This window comes from Podarcis cretensis (assembly GCF_951804945.1).
Source record: "Podarcis cretensis genome assembly, chromosome: 10".
NCBI lineage: Eukaryota > Metazoa > Chordata > Lepidosauria > Squamata > Lacertidae > Podarcis > Podarcis cretensis.
In genome coordinates, this window is record NC_137179.1 from 50083502 (window position 1) to 50094948 (window position 11447).

The 11447-nt window shown below is 41.0% G+C and overlaps 1 long non-coding RNA gene across 1 annotated transcript; it reads right to left on the minus strand.

The window, feature by feature from the left end:
* Positions 1-84: 84 nt before the first annotated feature.
* Positions 85-8164, minus strand: LOC307226046. The gene is made up of 3 exons (XR_013843290.1): positions 7992-8164; positions 1910-1998; positions 85-1037 (listed from the first exon to the last, which is right to left on the minus strand). It is a non-coding gene; the product is annotated as an uncharacterized lncRNA (long non-coding RNA).
* Positions 8165-11447: the final 3283 nt, after the last annotated feature.

The window sequence follows — 11447 nt, forward strand, 5'->3', positions numbered from 1 at the left end:
TCTGATCAGCAAGTCCTAGGCTCTGTGGTTTAAAACTACCAAACTGATTTCTTTATCCACCTTAATACCACCCCCTTGATTGTTTCCCAAAAGTCTTAAGCATTTCTCCCCAGTGATGGGTTTATTGAAGTACTTCATAACAGCACATTCTATCCATAGTCACAAATGAATGACATGTTGCATCATGTTGCTTCTTGTTATCCTCTTGTTAGTACCTCCTTTCTTTAATGGGAAAAAAATACTATAGGCTTGGATTTGTGCGTTAAGGAAATGCGACTTTTCAGGGCAGAACCCTCCCATGACAGCTTACAAAACAATTGGAGGAAGGAAACCTTTGGATCCAACCTATAGTATGGAAGATTACGTATTCTGTAGAACCTTTTAATGTCATTATGTTGGCAGTTTCATGTACAAAGCACAAATGTTGCTGGACAACAATGGCCATCATCCCTGTCCATTGATCATGTTGGTTGGTGCTGGTGGGGCCTGCACTCCCAACAGCAGATGGATAGTCACCAGTTAGCCTCCCCTGTTTTATAGCTTCCTGTTTCTGGACTTTGTAAATCAAATCACTTTTGACACCACATAGTGATGCAGGGTTTGGCGTTTTGGATGCTTCTCAGAATTGGAACGAGGCCACCCACATGATAGAGCAGAAAGACCTTTGTGTCGCATGCCCCTCATCAACTCGGCTCACATTCATGTCAGGAGGTTCCCAACTTTTCCATGCTGATTTGTATGTAAGTGCATGGAGTAGACAGATCTACTGGTATTAGTGAATTTGTTTAATTAACTGGGGATTGGTCATATAATCCAACATAGCTCGACAGCAGGTCTGTGTCTGACACACCGTAGAAAAGCCTTCCTTCCATTGGAGGATTAAAGACAGGAATTCCATACCTTCTGATGGGAATCATGGCTGCATTTCACAAAGCATTCAATTGCAAGTATTTCTCAACCTGTGACCTTCCTGAGTCACTGTTCATTAGAAAGCAGCTTTTCTTCAGAAAAGGACAACACTCTCAACCTCCTTCAGTCTGTAGCAGGCCAGAAAAGTTGGATAGGTAATGGTACATTATATTTCACATTTTCATGCAATATTATCACCATCATTTTCATACAGTATTTGGAAGCATTTAGTGTTCTTTAATCATGTGAAGCAGTTAATATTCCTTACGTCAATTTTAGAATAGGTTTTGAGGTAGCATGTCCAGATAAATTAATCATTCTTCTCTCTGGACTAGTATCATGGGTTCAATAGTTTATGTGTGCGCTGTGGATTTGTTCCAAATAAGGTCACATTATCTCAGTTTCTGAGGAAAGTCAGAAGCACTCGTTAGACTTCAAAGTTCAGCTCAGCTTAAGAGAGTTGTTTTCAGTTTTTGTTTTTAAGGAGTTGACTGTTCCAGTAAGACCAAGTTTGCAGTAATGATGCAACACACACACACACACACACACACACACACACACACACATTACGGGAACGCATGTACTTTTAATCAGATCATGTCCAAGATATTTTGGTGAGGTTTTATTTTTACCCACTTAAGAGTTATTCATGTCTATAAGTTGATAATTGCAATGGCATTTTGTAATTCATGCTTGGTACATATACTAAATGCATACCTAAATCACATCAACAGCCCAAATGCTTTTTTAAAAAAACAAAAACCCATAGGAAACAGGAAAATGTAATATTTTACATGTCCAGCAGGATCTGAGCAGAGTTAAGTGAGTCAACATGTCCTGGTCTGGAAGGATTACAACATCAAGCATCCATGGACAAATCAAGAGCCTCAGGCTATTATTTTGTATAGGTCATTAAGTGTTCTGGCTTCTGAAGAGTTACACTCATCTAATTATATTAAGCTGTCAGTTTTACAATAAATCTTAGAAACAAATTGTCTACCTTACAGAGCAATGGCCAGTGAGGTCTGTGCAGGCTGACTGGGAAGATGGTGAATATTCCTCTACCCAGTTGTATGATATTCAGGGACCCTGGAAAACCAGAATCCGTGCATTATAAATCAACCAAAGGGTTGTCATGCTCCTAAACTGTGTTTGCCAGAATGGCCAAAACTGTTGAATTAGAAATATGTTGCACCATTTATTTATTTTTGTGAGTTGACTTTGCAGGGGTGGGGTGGATTTTGGTAGGGCAGCCTGGTTCTCTGGTTGCTGTGACACATATCCAGGTTGCAAATCAACACATCAGGAGTTGAGTTTTCACCTGGTGCCAAAAAGATGTCAGTGAAGGTATGAAACAGATCTCCCTGGGAGCCACAACTGAAAAGCCCATCTCCTCCAAGCCTCCATCAGAGAAGGAACCTGGAGAAGGCCTCAGTTGATGATCTAAGGGTCCAGGCAAGTCTATATCAGAAGAGGCGTTCCTGAAGATATTCACCCTATTCATACCCCATTCACTCCAATGGATTAGTCTGCACTGCATTTCATTAAACCCCAAAATCAGCTGCCTTAGGCAGCAGCCTCACTTCTACTTAAGAGTATGGATAGCTCTGCAATACATCCTAGAAAGCCTTCAAAGAGTGGATAACTCATTATCTCAACACCTCTTGGGTGTTCAGCACAGCAACAAACCCTTAAAAAACTGAAGTTCAGCACACATGCAGACTGCATAACTGCCAATTCCTCTTGTTTTATTGCAATTTTCACAGTCTTTATAAGGCCAAGCAATTCAGCCATGTACAGATGAGCTCAGAGATGAAAATACACCATCTAAGAACAGTGTGACTCAGTGTTTAATAGGTATGGACTCAGTTTAATTACACACAGCCTTCGTAAGCAAGGTTATGTTTATTTAGATGGGGAAATGACTTGCCAGGTTGCTCAGCTGACAAGTGTGAATGCAGAAATCCAGAAACATAAGCCAGGTTACTCCTAGCAGCTCATTTCCATAGCTGTACTTTGAAAAAAATCACTGATGATTCTCAAGCCCCGAGGGGCCAAAACCAATGTCTTGCAGGAGATATGAGATCAGAGTTCCCAACATGTGCTCATTTTTATTAAGGCATAGGAGGGCGCTCTGATTTTTGAGCTTCAGGGGGATTTAGATTGGGAAATGGCATGGGAAAGGGTGAGGCATCCAAATCAGTCTCCACAGTATCTTTAAAATTGTTGTGAAGCAGAAGCGGAAGAACTGAACATGGATCTTTTATGTAACAAATATTTTGACCCTTAATTTCAATAATCTGTATGGTGCTATTGGCTGTGGAGTGCAGGTTAAAGACTGAGCTTTTGTGGAATCATACTTAAACATTCACCATTGTTTTATGTGCAGTTAATCATACACAAAGGACATGGGTGGCACTGTGGTCTAAACCATAGAGCCTAGGGCTTGCCGATCAGAAAGTCGGTGGTTTGAATCCCCACAACGCGGTGAGCTCCCGTTGCTCGGTCCCTGTTCCTGCCAACCTAACAGCTCAAAAGCACGTCAATGTGCAAGTAGATAAATAGGTACCACTCCGGCGGGATGGTAAAAGGCCTTTCCGTGTGCTGCTCTGGTTCGACAGAAGTGGCTTTGTCATGCTGGCCACATGACCCGGAAGCTGTCTGTGGACAAACGCCAGCTCCCTCGGCCAGTAAAGCGAGATGAGCACCGCAACCCTGGAGTCGTCCGCAACTGGACTTAACGGTCAGGGGGTCCCTTTACCTTTACCTAATCATACACATAAGCCTAGATTTTATGTGCAGCTGGTGTTCAACAAACATCTAATAACTTTACTATGCATCCATTTTCAAGATGGATTTAACCAGTATCTTAATTCATCCGGGGTCTGGGGGCGTCAATGTTACTCTGTCCGCAGTAGAAAAGATAACACTAGCCATAATTTTTGCTGTGAACTCCTGATTCCCACATTACAACCTTGAAGGGGTATCTTTAAAAAACAGAAAAGAAAAAGATATCCAAAGATATTTCAGGGCAAGACAAATCAAGTGTGTGTTTTATGACATCTCTACTTCAAAGTGGCTGAAGGATGCCTAGCTTACATAGGGAAAGCCCGTTGCATCAGAAAGATACTACATGGAAAAAACTTGCTCAGTTGCTACAATGAAACTTGTGCAACCTACCATTTTTGTCCAAACTGCCTTTCTTTCATTCAGTTACTGTTATAAATGCTACCAGACATTACATCAGATCTTTCCGCAGAGAGAAAAATAAACAAATAAAAGGACAACCATTGCTAACAATTTTAACCATTTACTTGTGAACTTTAACAGATTGAGGTTGAATCCTGACAAGACAGAAGTATTGTTTTTGGGGGACAGGGGGTGGGTGGATGTGGGGGTCTCCCTGGTCCTGAATAGGGTAACTGTGCCCCTGAAGGACCAGGTGTGCAGCCTGGGAGTCATTTTGGACTCACAGCTGTCCACGGAGGCACAGATTAATTCTGTGTCCAGGGCGGCTGTCTACCTGCTCCATCTGGTACGCAGGCTGAGACCCTCTGTGTCGCCAGTGTGGTGCATGCTCCAGTTATCTCCCGCTTGGACTACTGCAATGCGCTCTACGTGGGCCTACCTTTGAAGGTGACCCAGAAACTGCAATTAATCCAGAATGTGGCAGCTAGACTGGTGACTGGGAGTGGCCGCCGGGACCATATAACACCAGTCCTGAGAGATCTGCATTGGCTCCCAGTACATTTCTGAACACAATTCAAAGTGTTGGTGCTAACCTTTAAAGCCCAAAACGGCCTCAGTCCTGTATACCTGAAGGAGCGTCTCCAACCCCATCGTTCAGCCCGGACACTGAGATCCAGCGCCGAGGGCCTTCTGGTGGTTTCCTCACTGCAAAAGCACACAAACATTGCACATTTTCCTGCTTTCAAAAATAACCTAAATGAATTTATTTGCTGAACATGTGCTGAATCCTGCTAAAACCTACAACAGAGCCAAAAGGTTAACTGCAAGCTGGCAAATCTTTGGCATCAGCGTGATCATGTTTATTTATTTATTTCATAAAAAGTTATACACCGCTTGATTGTAATATAAATCAATCTCAAAGTGGTTTACAAAAGATAAAACAGTAAAATCAAGGAACAAAAATACAAACCTACTTTAAAGCATTTGAATGTTAAAACAAATTAAAATTAACCCCAGCTTTCAGTATATCTGAAGGAGCATCTCCACCCCCATCGTTCTACCCAGACACTGAGGTCCAGCGCAGATGGTCTTCTGGCAGTCCCTTCACTGCGAGAAGTCAAATTACAGGGAACCAGACAGAGGGCCTTCTCGGTAGTGGCGCCTGCCCTGTGGAACGCCCTCCCATCAGATGTCAAGGAAATAAGCAGCTATCCTATTTTTAAAAAACATCTGAAGGCACCCCTTAGGGAAGTTTTTAATATTTAATGCTGTATTGTTTTTAACACTCGATTGGGACAAGCCCAGAGTGGCTGGGGAAACTCAGCCAGATGGGTGGGGTATAAACATTATTATTATTATTATTATTATTATTATTATTATTATTATTATTATTATTTAGCTGCAGCAGCAACCCTCTTATATTTAACAGATTTCTGTACAGGTGCTTTGTTCTGAAGCACCCATACATTGGCTTTAGGCCAATTTGAAATGTCAGGGGATCCTCACCCACTGTCTTTGTTTGAAGCAGCAGGAGGGGATCTTAACTAACATATGTGTGCGCAGTGGTATAATGAGCTCTTGTTGTCTACACCAGGAAATGAAGAGTCTAAATATGGGGTCCTGCCTTAAGATCCCATTTCTGCTTTACAAGGTATACACTGTTTTGCAGTCAGTGGTGTGCAATGAATTTTTTCGTTGAGTAACAGGGCCAGAGTTGCCAGCTTGCAAGGGCGATTATGGGGGCCCAATGTTGTGCACGTGAGTATCTTGCTTCCCTGCCTAATCAAGCCAGAAACTTCCTGGGCTTTGGATAGGAGGTACCAAGGGAATATTTAGGGGACTAGCCTAGTGCCCCTGGTCCACTGACCACACACCACTGTTTGCAGTCCCTACTCCCATGACCTTTCACATCAAAGCAGCAGCCTCAGGAGATGGAGAGGTGTCCCTAGTAGCTGTCAGGACACAGTTTAGATGCTGGGCACCATCATAAGCTGTCACACAGAGAGATTGGCGGCAAGAGGTGGAGGGAAAAGGGTGACTCATCCACTCCATGGTTTCCTTCTTTGCAATTCCTCCTTGTGTCAAGAAGGAAATAGGTGTCGTCAAATTACTATAAGGATCAGCACTCATGAGACCTGTTGATTTAGAGCCACCCTGGTAATCAAAGCAAGCTTATCTGCCTCTTGCTCTCCTTTTGCCTTCTTGCCCCCACTGAGGCTTGTGGCACAGCAGATTTCCATCAACTGCACTTTTTGTATGGGCAGATAAATGGAGGAAAGGCAGCACACCCAAAAAGTCACTCGTCAGCCTGGCGAATTCTTTGCACAGAATCTGTTACACACACGAAAGTCCCCTGTCTGCAAGAGTTTCCCCATTAAGTTCAGTGGTGTGGACAATTTTGTGATAGATCCAGAGAGCTTTTCCTTTCGCCAAAACGAATGTGGAAGTGCTACATGAGCACACACAAAGCTTTACAACTGCATCGTATGATGTCCATTATCAATAAAAATGTAAGAGCAGGCTGGGCCACCCCAGGGCTCCATCTAGTCTTGCAAACCAGTTCTCCAAATGCCTCTGGAATTCAAGCGCAAGAGCACTCTTCTGTCCTGTGGCAACTGGTATTCAGAGAAATTGCTGCCTGCAGACGGCAGAGCACAGCTATCTTTTGTTTGTTTGTTTGCTTGCTTGTTTATGCATTTTTACAATTTATATATACATACATTAGTCGTAATTATCTCTTAACCTCAGACTTCTCAGTCCATCTCTCCATGGCATTCTAGGTAGTCTTTTGTCGGCTGCATAATCTACTATTCCACCCATTTTCATCTCAAATCTTCCTTTATTTAATGTTATCTGCTGCTCGTATGTTCATTCCTACTTGTAGGTTAAACTATTACACCCTCTGAGATACTCTTAAAAACACATCCACTCATCTCTACCAATGACTCATCTTTATTTCTTAGTTTTGCGGTCATAGTTACTAATTCTGCATATTATATCAATTTATTCTGCCACATTTCTTTCATGAGTATCTCTTTTTCTTTCCATGTCCCCCTCTCTGCATATACCACTCTAGCTGCGGTGGTCGCATTTAAAAAGAGATTTGAGTGCCTTTTTCGGGACATCATCACTTGCTATCCCTAACAGAAATGCCTCAGATCTTTTGGGAAATGTGATCTTGAGGATTTTTTTTAATTCTGTTTGAATCATCTCCTGGTATTCTCTATCATATTTGCATGGCCACCACATGTGGAGCAAGGTTCCCTCTACCTCTGCCCTCTGCCTAAAGCACAGCTATCTTGGCTAGCTGTCACTGACAACTCTCTTCTCCATGAACTTGTCTAATCCTCCTTTAAAGTCATCCAGGTTGGTGGCCATCAAAGTTTAACTGTGTTTAACTATGTATTGCATGAAGAAGCGCTTCCTTTTGTAGTCATCTTCTAGGCTGATTTTATTTTGGCTTATTGCCCTGAAATAAGTCCTGCTTTCCCACAAAACTGCTATTCAAATCCTATACATTGCTAATTTTAGATACATTTGTCATTCCTTCTTGACAAATACATTATATAACTCATGAGTACTTTTTAAAAACTATCGTTTTTATCTCTTCTCTTTCTGTACTACTATATATAGGAAACAAGTATCCTGGCAGGCTTAAAATTAATCTTTAAAGAGGATCAAACAAAAGGGGGGAAAATAAAGGATTAAACAAAAATACATTTTTCATTATTACTATTAGGCACCACTTTAGGGCTATTTTCTTGTTCATCTCATGTCAGATTTCTCAAATGAATTTGACATGTATATAGACCCAAAGCGCACACATTCATCATATTTTATATTTAGGTTTATGACTCGGATTAGTGTTGGGATTTATGGTTGGACAGGCTTACCAGAACTTCAGATGCTTGTTCTCTTCGATTGATATATTGAAGAAAGATGTGGGACATAAACACTTGTTTTATACTAGAACCGTTCTATCTCGTTCTATCTTTAGGTGGGTCAAGACTTGTTTCACATAAAGGATGGGTGTCGTTTTTTTTATCTTCCTCCTTCCCACGCTCAGAAAAACCTTGAAAAAAAATTAAACATAAGAAAGGTTTTCGTAAATTGAATGTTTCATTGTTAAGGTTAGACAAACTGGAAAGCTGGTAGTCAAATTTGTCCCAATAGCTCACCTGTTAAAGCACTTGCGGCAGCGAAAGCAAACTGAGATTCAGCTAACCTGAAAGTGGAAGGAGAAATGTATAGACAAATCGGTATCATCTAGCTACACGCAGCCTGGAAGTAGCAGCTTTTGCCAACCTGGTACCCTCCAAATGTTAAGAAGACTATTTACATGCTGGAGGTGATGGGAGTCGTAGTAAAAAATAGACTCTGCTTTACCCTAAATTGGCCAGTGGGTTAATAAAGTCCCTCCACCAGTCTGTGATTCTGGAAAGAAAAAAATGCATTCCTGGTAAGGCCTTATACAGTGGTACCTCAGGTTAGGTACTTAATTCATTCCAGAGGTCCGTACTTAACCTGAAACTGTTCTTAACCTGAAGCACCACTTTAGCTAATGGGGCCTACTGCTGCTGCCGCGTCGCAGGAGCCCAATTTCTGTTCTTATCCTGAAGCAAAGTTCTTAACCTGAAGCACTATTTCTGGGTTAGCGGAGTCTGTAACCTGAAGCGTATGTAACCTGAAGCGTATGTAACCAGAGGTACCACTGTAGTAATTTCACACATCTGCAACCAATCTATTTACTCCTTGGCTATTTGCTGCTTGCTCATTTGATTACATTCATTTGACAATTTCACTTATCAATAAAGGAGGTTGGTAAGGCGGGAATGGGGGTGGAGTGGGGGAGAAAACCTATTGTTATTTCCCACAGGCTTCCCATTCATTTCCTGAAAAGTAAAGAACGCCTTTGCTTGCTGTTAATGGATTACTGGTGGGATTCTGCTGAAAAGGCATTTCTGGCTAGCCTGTGTTGCCACATAGATCATTAGGACTCCTGAGCATCATTATTTCAATTATTCATTGCTCAAGCCTGTATTACTGAGGACCTGATTCAGCAAGGTCCTCAAGTACATCTATAAGTCTAACTACGTGAATAGTTATGGGCTGAGACACCCCACTTTATACCATACGTACGGGGAGTGCATCTTCCATTTAATACTGCCAATTCACCAATGTGTGAGGCAAAGTTCCTGCATTACTTGCCACCATTGCACATAAATTCAAAGCCTTCTAACCACTGCCATCATTTGTTTATATTATCCTGTTTTACTAAAGCACTTATCTATAAACAGTAGCTGTAGTATACTAGTATTGTACAAAACAAGTCAGACACCCTTTTTATAATTGTACACAGAGACTATAAATATATCAGATGAATACTATGCTTCAGTTGGTTACCAATTCTTCTGCTAAATGATACACAAGAGTATCTCAAAGGAAAATGAGGGTGTTTTCCCCTTTAACATTATTTGATTACTGAGTTCACTTGATCATATTAGATCATTTATTTTAGCATTCCACAAAGATCTCTTTTAAACACACTTTATTGATAAAAATTATTTCCACTTTTATTTGTCTTACTGGATCACTGAAATGTTTACACATGCCGAATATATTGAGACTGGACATTATTGCATTATTATTTATCCATCAGAGTTATGTGAGTAGAAGCATTATTTTACCCTGCCTGCTTTACATGGCTAATTTCAATTTGCTATTTTAGAACATTCATAATTCAGGATTTATTTATTTTTAATGTAACACTCAGGGAAAAGAAATCGAATTTCCAAATATCTATAACCCCCTACCCACCCACAAAAAAAATTAAATATCCAAAGCGTCAGGTCTGTATTTGCTAAACCTTTCAGTCACCCTTAATGCCAGGTTACTAATTTGCTTGACTTAGGTCCAAACTAGATGTGAGGATACATTTCTATGCTGATCAGGCATAGGATTGCTACACCAGCCTAGTCACAATGTGTCTGCACTCCCACCATGAAATGGTGTATAAGAATGGAGGAGCCCCACTGTGGCAGGCTAACAACCAGTTTCTCCAAATCATGCATATCTTTATCATATCTCTATCATGTCACCATACAGTCATTTTAAAAAATAAACAAAATATTGCACCTTTCCTCATGTAGGAGTTGTTCCAGTCCCACCATCATTTTGGTGGCTCATATTTTTAAATGCCACCGAGCACGATTTTCCATTCCTTTAGGTCAATGGAGATTTGCAGACATTAACCATGTATGTTATGATAATAACACGGAAGCAGAAACTGTGCTATTGTTATGACTTTTGGCACTCTTATTTGCATCGTGTTAAAGAAATGTCAACCTATTCCTTTTTAAAAGAAGTCGTCAGAACAGTCCTAAGCTACACTTGCTGACATGCCCTTAGGCTGTGAACAGCTGCTAGTCTTTTCAAACATACTCACAATCAGTATATACATGATAGGATTTTCTTTAATGTAGTGTCCTTTTCTCTCTCTCTCTTTTGGAATGCCTAACATAGGACAAAAATAATGACCTTCCTCAGCATAGAGTCTAATCTGAACTGGTTAGATGTTCGCCACAAGAGACTTAAAAGTATATTTACTGTAACCGTCTAGCTAAACATTAGTGGGTTTTCTTTTCAAAAGCACACAAACATTGCACATTTTCCTCCTTTCAAAAATAACCTAAATGAATTTATTTGCTGAACATGCGCTGAATCCTGCTAAAACCTACAACAGAGCCAAAAGGTTAACTGCAAGCAGGCAAATCTTTGGCATCAGCGTGATCATGTTTTATTTCATAAAAAGTTATACACCGCTTGATTGTAAAAAAAAAAAAATCAATCTCAAAGTGGTTTACAAAAGATAAAACAGTAAAATCAAGGAACAAAAATACAAACCTACTTTAAAGCATACGAATGTTAAAACAAATTAAAATTAACCCCTTCAGTATATCTGAAGGAGCGTTTCCACCCCCATCATTCTACCCGGACACTAAGGTCCAGCACTGAGAGCCTTCTGGCGGTTCCCTCACTGCGAGAAGCCAAGTTACAGGGAACCAGGCAGAGGGCCTTCTCGGTAGTGGTGCACGCCCTGTGGAACAGCCTCCCACCAGGTGTCAAAGAGAACAACAACTACCAGACTTTTAGAAGACATCTAAAGGCAGCCCTGTTTAGGGAAGCTTTTAATGTATGATGCATTACAGTATTTTAATACAGTGGTACCTCGGGTTAAGTACTTAATTCGTTCCGGAGGTCCGTTCTTAACCTGAAACTGTTCTTAACCTGAAGTACCACTTTAGCTAATGGGGCCTCCTGCTGCTGCCGCGCGATTTCTGTTCTCATCC